Below are 12,335 nucleotides of genomic sequence, written 5' to 3'. Positions count from 1 at the left end.
TTGTGGCAAAAATTGCGAGGTGCAAGGCAAAACAACTCTATTATTTATGGACAAACACAATTAGTAAAAATATTAAAACAAGCATGGAAATGATAATCAAACTCAGGATAATACTTATCTCAGTAGCACAGTGGAAGAAAAGCAAAGAAAATGGGACCAAGGAAAAGCAAACAGGGGCAGAGCTGTGCTCTTTAGCACTGCATATCTCCAGGGAGCACCATTTATATAGATTATAATACAAATAGCATCATCTAGATTTGTGCAGCACTATATAGGAAGCTTTGATGTTACCTGAAATTGTCATTTCTCAAGCATAATTTCTACCTGAAATCTTATTTAACTTTTAAAATATCACTGCAATGTTAGACAAAAAGGGGCTTAAATACCTAGGTCACTAAACCAAATTTTATTTACACTGTCAAATCACAAAATAAACTTAGAAAAGATGTTTGAAATATTCTTTTAGTTCACAAAGCATTTGGTTTTTGCTAACATTTGTCATAGATTAATGCATAATCGAGTTATTTTTGTATTATTTAAATTATAAGTGGTAGAAAAGAAACAAACCCTGAGAATAACTCACCTATACCTTTTCCATAATAGAATATAAAATGGAACATATAATGGCAAAGCTAAAGTCAAAACTATGTCCAAGAAGGTGACCCTATGGGAAGAGAAAAACATTCATCCATCCATTCATTCACTCACTCACATTCATTTAATCTTTCATCAAATATTATCAAATTCCTGTGACAGTCATCCATCCAATTTTAAGTAATATGACTATAATGGTCTAAGAGTTATTACCATTCTGGAGATGTATACATTCTATTACAGACAGACAGACAGCAGAGAGAAAAAAGGCCCCAAAATAAATAGATTTAGAGAGAGAAATAGATAGTAGTAAAGGCTTTGAAGGAAAATAAGGGTGTGTGAGAGAGAAAAAGAGTGATTTGGCACATGGGAAAAGAATAAACTAATTTAGAAAGGGTGGCCAGAAAAGAGCCTTTCAAATAAATGACATTTCAGCACATGTAAATAAAGGAAGAGAAGCTATATATGTATATATTTGAAAGCAGACTAAGCAGAAGAAAAAGTAATACAAAGGCCCTGAAAGTACTACAGTAATGGCATCAAGGACAATGTACCCGGAACACAGTGAGAGACAGTGAGAGTTCTGAAAGATCACACTGGGCCTTGTAATCCATTGCAAGGATTTTAGATATCATCTAAACTGTGATGGTAGCCACTGGAGTGTTCTGACCAGGGAAATGAAAGCATCACATTTATGTAGTGGAGTTCTGGTTTCTAGGTGAGAAATAGTCTGGACATGGGCAAGTGTAGACACAGAGACCAGTTAGGAGACTACAGGAATAGTCGAAGCAAGAATTCACACGAATAACCCATGTAAAAGGTCCATTCCCTGAAAGTTTAAGCTGCCTAGAAGTAAATATATGTGCCATCCTAGAGTTTAGATATTACACTAAAGGATCTCTAAAATGGGAACGATTTGATCATATCTGTGCATGATTTATTGATTAATGAGAGAAAGAGGGCATGGGGTGGGGGGGGGGGGTAAGAATCCTAAGCAGGTTCCATGCTCAGCATGGAACCTAAGGCAGGGCTGATCCCAAGACCCTGGGACCATGACCTGAGTTGAAATCAAGAGTTGGACATTCAACTGAATGAACCACCCAGGGCTCCAGATCTGTACTTTAGAAGGAAACTCTTACTAATAAGCATACAAAGGAAGATGCAGGGGTCAGTGGAAAGTTGCAGTTTGGATTGCATGTGTCCCCTGACCCAATCTTACATTATGTGTAACAGTCCAGATAGGAAATAATGAAATCCTGAACTACGACGTTCTTAATAAAATTAAAAAGAAAATGGATTCAATTCATAACAAAAAGGGTAAAATAATAGAACCAAAGAATTAAAGCATGTACTGAATAAATTTTAGAGAACAGAAAAATAGAACAGGTGACCTCACTAAAGCCATCTCTCAATCTATCAGTAGTATGATCTTAAAACCTTATGATAAACAGGTTACTCTTCTCACTACTGCTACACAGGTTTCAAAGCAAAGAAGTTCTCAGCCTGGCATTCAAGGAAAACCAGAGTATAATTCTGGCTTATCTTCCCAGCCTCACCTACCACCATTTCCCTCTAGGACAATATTATATAAAATACAGGTTGTGAAACATGTTTTTAAGTTATGTATCATTTTAATGTATATTACAAAAACAGAGCTGGCACATTAGGCCTATAATTTCTCCTAGTGGCATTTAATTTCACATCTAATTAAATTTTGAATTGCTCTAAGTTACCCAAACACACTGTTGAGCCAGATGCCATAGAAAAGTAACTTTCTGGGGCACCTGGGTGGCTCAGCAGGTTAAGTGTCCGACTTCAGCTCAGGTCATGATCTCTCAGTCTGTGAGTTCGAGCCCCACATCAGGCTCTGTGCTGACAGCTCAGAGTCTGGAGCCTGCTTCGGATCCTATGTCTCCCTCTCTTGCCCCACCTCTGCTCGTGCTCGGTCTCCCTTTGTCTTTCAAAAATTGAATAAATGAAACAAAAATTAAAAAAAAAGAAAAGTAACTTTCTATTATTTCATTTAAAGTTCAAAAACACAAAAGAATGACCTAGTTATTAAACTTAGGCTAATGATTACCTTTTGGAGGGCACCTGGGTGGCTCAGTCGGTTAAGCATCCAACTTGGGCCTGGGTCATGATCTCACGGTCCCTGAATTCGAGCCCCATGTCAGGCTCTGTGCTAACAGCTCAGAGCCTGGAGACTACTTCGGATTCTGTGTCTCCCTCTCTCTGCCCCTCCCCTGCTCACACTCTGTCTTCCTCTCTCTCTCAAAAGTAAATGATTACCTTTTGGAGGTAGTACTGAAAGGGAAGATGAGGAACACTTCTGGAATACTGGTAATACTTGATTTCTTGATCTGGGTGCTGGTTATACAGTTTGTTCATACTTTCTGAGATTCATAAAACTGTGGAGTTACTGGTGAGCTTTTATGTTTAGATGTTAAAACTAAATAAGAAAGATTACATTAAAAATAATATATTTATCAGGGTGCCTGGGTGGCTCAGTTGGTCAAGCATCCAAGTCTCTTGATTTCAGCTCAAGTCACGGTCTCACGGTTCATGAGTTCAAGGCCTGTGTCGAGCTTTGCACTGACAGTGTGGGACCTACTTAGGATTCTCTCTCTTCTCCTACCCTGCTCATGCTTTCTCTCTCAAAATAAACAAATAAACTTAAATAATTTTTTTATTTAAAATAAAAATTTTTTAAATGTTTATTTATTTTTGACAGAGAGAGAGAGACAGAGCAGGAGTGGGAGAGGGGCAGAGTAGAGGGAGACACAGAATCTGAAGCAGGCTCCAGGCTCCAAGCTGTCAGCACAGAGCCCGACATGAGGCTCGAACTCACGACCGCAAGATCATGACCTGAGCCAAAGTCGGACGCTCAACCGACCAAGCCACCAAGGCACCCCTTAAATAATTTTTTTAAATAATGTATTTATCTAGTTAAAAAATTGAACTGATTTAAAGAAAACTATTAAGAGTAGAAAAAAGTTAGCATGTATGATAAAATTTCTGGGAGTATATGTTAAGATTAAATTTTAAGCAACAGAGACTTGTGTTTCCACTTAAAACAGCTTTTTAAAGTGGACAAAATATATGGGGTGACAGCTTTCAAGGCTATAAGGAAAAAAACAAACAAACAGTAACCTGAGGCGGGGGTGGGGGAGAATGAGCTGAGCCCTATGATTGGCCCAGCTTAATACACTGAAACTATTTCCAGAAGATAGTACAGGAAGGGAAGAATCTAGGAGGAGCCCAGCTGACTCCACAATTTGAGAGGCAGAGATAGAGTGTGGGGAAACCAAAGCAGCTGGAATTCACAGGAGAGCCTATTAGAGAAAAAAACAGCTGCAAAGAAAGAAAATTTTGGAGAACTGCAGAAGGTCTTCCTCAGAAAGTCAGTTGAGTACTGGGTGCACAAGTGTGAGTAAACCACTCCCTGCAGGGGAAAGAACAACCTGAGAAGATTAGAGGCAATAGTGGCCTAGGCTACATAAAGCCAGAACAGGGCTTGTTGTTCCCACCGGCCAGACTGGAAAACCTCAAGATTCATGAGGTACTGGATAGAGTACTCAGAAGGGTCTTGCTTCAGTAGTGGGGATTAATGAACTACAGACTAAATTCTGCTCTGGTAACATCTACTCTATCTTTAAGACATGACCCAAAAGGAGAGATGTGTTTCCGGAAAATGTAAGTAATATGTCAGAACAAGGCTCAAAAATATTTTATAAGAATACAAAAATAGCTTCCAAAATGGTGAAATTTATCATTACCAAGGCATGCGAACAAGGACCAAAATTAGGACTCATAATGATAAAAAATTAACTAAAACTGACCGATATTTTTGTCAACCAACTGGTACATAACCCCGTTTTATGTGTGTTTAAAGATACCTTGTTTAACATATACGTTGATTTAATAACACTGAATTAATGGTCAACAGCACTGTAACTCTTGCCTGAACAAAACTTATCTAACACACATATTATCACAGCCTTCTTATATTCAGGGAACACTACACTGTATTTCAGGACTACGCTTAGGGGCTGTTTGAAACAATGAAATCACCAATAAAAGGCACAAAAATGAAGTAAATCTGACACTAAATAAGCTGCAAAAATAACACTTATTTAGAATACAGGAGTTGAAATAAGAAGGTAGAGTGTGGCCTTAAGATGATTATATTGTTTTTCTTTTTTTAGTTTGTTATTTTAGTAATTTTTATTAATTTTTTTTAAAGGTAAAACAACCTTTCATTCCACAAGATGAATGTAAAACCTAAAACTATAAACGTTCTGGAAAAAAACTTCTGTGAGTTTAGGTAGGTAAAGCTTTCTTAACTATAATACCAAAACATAATCTATTCTTAAAAACTGATAAATTGGACTTCAATCTAATTCAATTAAAAATCTCTGCTCTTCAAAAGACACTGATGAGAATATTAAAAGACAAGTCACAGATGGAAAAAAATAATTGCAAAGCATATATCTGATAAAAGACTTGCATCCAGAAATAATTTTTAAAACTCTCAAACCTCAATAATAAGGAAAAAATCCAATTTAAAAAATGTACAAACGACTTAGAAACTGTATGAAATCAGACATACTGATGAGAGATAAGAACAAAAAAAGTTGCTGAAGACTTTTATAGTCATTAGAGAAACGCAAATTAAAACTATGAGATAACCACCGCATACCTATTACAAAGGCAGAAATGAAAGTATGATTAAAGATACTGGGAAGAGGAGAGAGCAACTGGAATCCTCATTCACTGCTGGTGGGAATGTAGGACAGTGCAATCACGGTTTGTTGGTTTCTTAAAAAGTTAAACATACACCTGCCATAAGACTCAGCTATTCCACTCACAGGTACTAATCCAAGAGAAATTAAAGCCTGTGTCCATACAAAGACTTACACATAATATTCATGGCATCTTTATTTACAATAGCCCCAAACTAGAAACAACACAAATTTCTATCAGCAGATGAACAAACTACATCACAAATTGTGGTAGAACAACTGGATATCCACTTGCATAAAATCAAATGCTGTTAATTGACAGATAAGGTCAATAAATTCTTGTTATGACAAATAATCCAGTGAAGAGATGGGCAAAAGACATGAATAGATGCTTCTCCAAAGAAGACATCCAGATGGTAACAGACACATGAAAAAATGCTCAACATCATTCATCATCAGGGAAATACAAGTCAAAACCACAAAGAGATACCACCTCACACCTGTCAGAATGGCTAACATTAACAACTCAGGCAACAACAGACGTTGGCAAGGATGCAGACGGAGAAAGAGGATCTCTTTTGCACTGCAGGTGGGAATGCAAAGTGGTGCAGCCACTCTGGAAAACAGTATGGAGGTTCCTCAAAAAAATTAAAAATAGAACTATCCTACAACCCAGCAATTGCACTACTAGGTATTTATCCAAGGGATACAGGTGTGCTGTTTTGAAGGGACACATGCACCCCAATGTTTATAGCAGCACTATCAACAATAGCCAAAGTATGGAAAGAGCCCAAATATCCATCAATGGATGAATGGATAAAGAAGATGTGTGGGGTGTGTGTGTGTGTGTGTGTGTGTGTGTGTGTGTGTGTGTGTGTGTATCTCGCCATTTGCAACTACGTGGATGGAACTACAGGGTAGTATGCTAAGTGAAATTAGTGTCAGAACAAGAAAAATATCATATAACTTCACTCATATGAGGACTTTAAGACACAGAACAGATAAACACAAGGGAAGGGAAGCAAAAATAATACAAAAGCAGGGAGGAAGACAAAACACAAGAGACTCTTAAACATGGAGAACAAACAGAAGGTTTCGAGAGGGGTTGTGGGAGGGGGGATGGGCTAAATGGGTAAGGGGCATTAAAAAATCTACCCCTGAAACCGTTGTTGCAATATATGCTAACTTGGATGTAAACTAAAAAAATAAAATAAAATAATAAAATAAAATGAAATAAAATGAAATAAAATAAAATAAAATAAAATAAAATAAAATAAAAAATAAATTCTTGTTATGAACATAGCTTTTGGAAGAACCAGTACTTTTCAGCACAATTTTCATAGTTTTTTTTTTCCTTTTAAAGGTAATATCATGAGTGCTATGTGGCTTTCTATGTAGTATACTATTCTGCTACCCTGTATCAGAATAATCAAAAAGGAATGAAAAAAACTTCTGCCCATAATGTAGTATACAATAAGGAGTTTTTACTTCCCGCTTGTAATTGTATATAATTTCCTTCCAGGAAGGATACTCACAACAGCCTACAGAAAGCAACATGGTATACTAGGAAGAATATGGGCTTTGATTCAGATCCAATGTGTTAACACACTAACGTTAAGCAACCTATTTTTGTATATTTCTTACATTATTTTAGTCACAATACAGGTGCAAAAAATGGACATGATGCCACCATTATGGTTGTTAGGGAAATATTAAGTGAGACAATATATGAAAGCTCTTGGCCAAATCAAGTAGATACTCAATAAACACTGGTTCCATGCTATCCCTACCATTACCACCTTCAATCCATAGACTCACAATGTGGCTCCATTTCTAGACATATTTAAAACATGATTTTAATTAATTTGGACCAATTATATAATGTATGTATATGTGTGTGTGTGTGTGTGTGTGTGTGTGTGTGTGTATACACACACACAAATATATACGTATATGTACATATTTTTGGTGGCATTCAAAAGTTATGAGACTGAAAGAAAAATTGTTTAGAATCCATACTATATTGTATACTGCACACTATAATGACGTAATAGTCTGTATAAAATATTACAACAGTCTAAGATATTTTTAAACATTTACATTAAAACACTTTCTTAATTTCACTCCTGTTTACAGCAGCATTATTTACAAAGAGCCAAGATGTGGAAGCAACCCAAGTGTCCACTGATAGATGAATGAATACAAAGATGTGGTATGTATACACGATGGAATATTATTCATCCACGAAAAGAATGAAATTTTGCCATTTGCCACAACATGGATTGACCTAGAGGGTATTAGGCTAAGTGAAATAAGTCAGAAAAACAAATGTCATATGATTTCACTTACATGTAGAATCTAAAAACAAAACAAAATTTAAAAAACCAACCAACCAACCAACCAACCAACCAAAAACAGAACATTAATATAGAGAAAAAATTGGTGGTTGCTAGAGGAGGAGAAAATGGGATAGGCAAAATGAGTGAAGGGGAGTGGGAGACAGAGGCTTCCTGTTATGGAATGAATAAATCATAAGAATGAAGGTACATCATAGAGAATGTAGTCAATGGTATGTAACAGTGTTGTATGGTGATAGATGGTAGTTATACTTGTGGTGAACATAACATAATATGTAGAGGTGGTGAATCACTATGTAGTTCACCTGAAACTAATGTTATAATGTGTGTCAACTATACTTCAATGACAAAAGAAATTTTTAAACACTTCTAATTTGCAGGTCAGATAGGATGGACAAAATGATGCTACATAGTGATCTAAGTACAGATAAACATGTGTGTCATACCCTGAAATATTCTGACATATCAAAAGGTTAAAATACTAATTACTAAACTTTAAATGTCAATAGGCTTCCTATTATTTCTGTAAAATGTGATGAGATCCTTATAAAGTGACATTTAATGTAAGCTGTGTTCTACTTTATGTACAAAAATAATGAAAAAGGTAAGACTAGCAATGTCAAGGACTTTAATAGTAAGTATAAGTACAGTTATCTCTATGCTTAAATGTTTTACACTGAGCACTTATTTGGTCCTGTGTTGATCAAGAGAAAACATTTTTCTTTCCCTCTATAATGCTATCAACTCTAAAGATAAATAATGTGCATATTTAAAACAGATTGCCTTTTGAATATTCTAAGGTTAAGTTTGAAAGTGCCATAAAACACACACACACACACACACACACACACACACACACAAATCTGATTACACATTTTGTAAATGCTAAGTTTTTCTAAAATTAATTTTTTAAACATTAGGTTATATGTGAAATTTGATTATGAAAAACCCGATTCTTTCTAGAATTCAGTACTTTTAAAGGATCAATATGCAACTCTCAAACATTTTTAGTAAAGAAAACTTAATTGTAAACACTGAGCTTTTCCAAGGTAGATGACTATTACAAAGTTCACTAGAAAATCAATATAGCATTTTAGTTGGAATTTGCTCATTAAACACCCACAGCTCTAATGCAAATTATGATGGAATGAATAAAGCAAATACGCATGCTTCTTTCTTTTTATTAAATGTAAAATCTACTGTTAATTGCATCTCGTATGTCATACAAACTTTTCTCCTTAACTATTAAATAGAAGCTTTAACAAAAGTCATTAGAGATTCTCTTTCTTTGACTTGAATAAATTTCAATATTTGTTCAGTAAAGGTTCACAGCAGTTAAATTACATTAACAAATATTATTAGCTACTATGTAAGCCAACCAAGTAAAATACTTATATTGTAGGTAAAACAAATCATTGGGTGTTTACAATAATATTTGGATATCTCCATTTTTAAACATGGTTATCAAATATCCTATAATTCTTAGACAAATTCAAGAAAGATTCAGAGAGGATCACCCCCCCTCAACACCAAATACTCAAATTTGTTTAGTAAGCTAATTGTTTTCTAATATGGGCAAGAGTAAATATGAAGAAGCTGAACCATACTAAGTATGAGTTTATTGAGTCAAGACAGAGTACATATTTTCTTAGTAGAACCCAAGTCTATTGACAAACCCATATTCTACACATCTCATACTACTTTTAAAACACAATAGAAGTGAGACAGTATGTTGGAAAACATGCTAGTTTAAACACTGGATCATGATTCTCTAAATAACATAATTTGGAGAATAGACATTTACCAAGAAAAAGAATCCATTTGTTAATATCCTCAAGGTAGTTATATAAATAGAAAAGGCTGAACTAAAGAGAGGGAAAAAGAAATCATCAGGACTTGAAACATGTAAAATAAGCAATGATTGCAATTCATGTTCCAAAATTCTAAGCAATAAATATAGATAACAGTTTTATAAAAGACAGGTCTTTATTATATTTAAAAGAATTTCAGATTGTCTGCATATCTACTGTTATTGCTTTACTTGTTAAGTGGATTCCTTATGAATATGATAGTGTTTTTATGAAGCCACCACATTGTAGAACCAAAAACATTACTATGTCTTTTAATCTCCTTAAAAATTGTGATTTCTCTCTCTTTGTATAAATTGGTTGTTGGAAATTTAAATGTAGATGGTAAACCCCTATACCAATAGAAAATTAACCAATCTACTCCAAGTAGTTTGATCATCTAGTCTTCCTTTTACAGGTCAGACTATTAAGTTTTTCCAGAACTATATATGAATGGTCAACATTTTATATGATTATTTCATAAATATAATTAAAATACAGGTTCATTGTAAAAATACAGACAGAAATATTTTCCATAGTCTTATAACTTTTTGTGTGTGTATACTCAAACAGAATATGTTCCTCTATTCTTAAGTATTCTTTAAAAATATGAAATAGTACATGGGATTTTATCATTTGGAGATGATGTATTTGACAGAACTAAGATGCTCTAGTATTAGATTTTACAGTGTTCCCAACTATTCACCATATAAATAGTACTGTAATGAACATCTTTGTACATAAATCTCTATGTATATACATAGCTAATTACTGAGCAAAATTCCTAGAAGTATGGTTACTACATTAAAAATCAGCTTCTTAAGCTCTTAATGTTTTAAAATTTTCTTCTGTAAAGTTGCTAATACATTTATACTTATCAACAGTATAGCAACTGCTAAAGATTAATTTAAAAAATCACACAAATAGTGAGTTTTAGTAGCAAAACTATAAAATAAGGATTTTTTTGGAAAACTCTGAATTATTATACACATGTATTTAGTACAGAAAACTCAGAGTATATAAGAAAACTTTCTAAGAATATGCTATTTACATTAAAACATTGAATACAGAACTAAAATTGTTAATGTGAAAGAGATAAGCTTATCCCAGAAGTATTAAAACCAGTATCAATTATTTTATGCGCTTTTAAAGTACAATTTTAAGAGGTACTTAACTTACTTTCTGCATAGAATGTCTACCTTAAATTTTAATAAATGCCAATATGAAAATTCTATAAAATATAACTGCTATCTAAAGTTTTTCCAAGATCATTTGCTCTTCAAAATTAATTAAACATATGGAAAAAGTCTTAAGAATCATTTACTGAAAATTTTTTGTTATTTTTGTTTTATTTTTTAAAAATTTTATTTATTTTTGAGAGACAGAGAGACAGAGACAGAGACAGAGACAATGCGAGTGGGGGAGGGACAAGGAGAGATGGAGACACAGAATCTGAAGCAGGCTCCAGGCTCTGAGCTGTGAGCACAGAGTCTGATGCAGGGCTCGAACTCATGAACCATAAATTCATGACCTGAGCAAAGTTGGATGCTTAGCCAACTGAGCCCCCCAGGTGTCCCTGTTATTTTTGTTTTAAATAACTAATTATGACATGTCCTCAAATACTTGACACCATGCTAAATTTCATAGTGTAGCACACTTAATTAAATATTTCAATTGTTGATTATTATTATGCATAACAGTTTCTCTGTTTACTCAATATTTATTTTGTTGGTTTGTTTGTTTTTTTCCAGAAAAATTGCAACTTTCCTAGGGAGAGAGCTTACAAAATTGGCCATACTCCACCCTCAAACATTATTTTACTTGGCACTCATAATTAATCCTGATTCACACTCACAGGATTCTGCAGCCAAAGATAATAATATAATCAACATTCTACCTATCGATATTTCTAACTGCTATATTTCACAGAGATGGGCCTTTTTGTTTTTATCTGAAACGTGAAATCCTTTTTCCTTTCAAATTAAAAGATCATATAGATATAAATATATAATGTTGTATTGTAATACAGTGAATGCATTTCAGTGTTAAAGGCTATCACATTTTAGTAATGACCACTGTCTATACAGAATAGTATTCTAACATGTATTACTTTTTAAAAGTAAATGTATTATTTTCTATTCTTCTGATATATAGAACTCACTCTTGTTCTTAATCATTAGATGGTCAATATCATCTGAGATATGGTATACAGTATTAAATACTCTTTTGAAGAGAACAATGTAAATATTTTCTATTATACAACAATTCGTATTTTTTCATGTTTATTAGTTGTGGTGTCTTAATGTATTTGCTGTAATGGTAGTTACAGATCTATACTTTGAACATTTACATGTTAACCTGAATAGAAGACTTAAGTTGTAAGTTTCAGGGATTCTATGTTCTGAACTTTAGGCAATCACAATTAAAGTCCTCTCCTTCCTACCAAAAACAAATGAAAATTCCATGTAATGAGAGCTTGACAATATATGTATCTTTTTTATTTACAAAATATCAGTCTAAATTTGGGTGCAGAGAAAAGAATCTATGTGTAAAGCAAAAAAGCAGATTAAATGCTTGCAGATTCAGTACAGCAAGCTAAGTAATGAATTATATGTAAAATGTAACTAAGATAGATGGATGGATGGATGGATGGAGGGATGGATGGATGGATAAATTTATAAACACAAGACTTAGGAACTAAGGAGTTCTTTTGGCTAAAACCCAATATTGGCCTTATTTCAGTTTAATTGGAAGAGGATCTCAAATTCATCTTCTCCATGAGATATCAGGAACCT

At 34.0% G+C, this 12,335-nt stretch overlaps 1 protein-coding gene across 8 annotated transcripts in view; it reads right to left on the bottom strand.

Moving 5' to 3' along the window:
• MIPOL1 (mirror-image polydactyly 1) overlaps nucleotides 1-12,335 on the bottom strand; it is a 305,849-nt gene that overhangs the window by 217,365 nt on the left and 76,149 nt on the right. The gene's annotated exons all lie outside the window — the stretch shown is intronic.

This window comes from Felis catus, chromosome B3 (genome assembly GCF_018350175.1).
Source record: "Felis catus isolate Fca126 chromosome B3, F.catus_Fca126_mat1.0, whole genome shotgun sequence".
In the NCBI taxonomy this organism is placed as follows: Eukaryota; Metazoa; Chordata; class Mammalia; order Carnivora; family Felidae; genus Felis; species Felis catus.
This window is presented reverse-complemented; position numbering and strand designations above follow the sequence as displayed.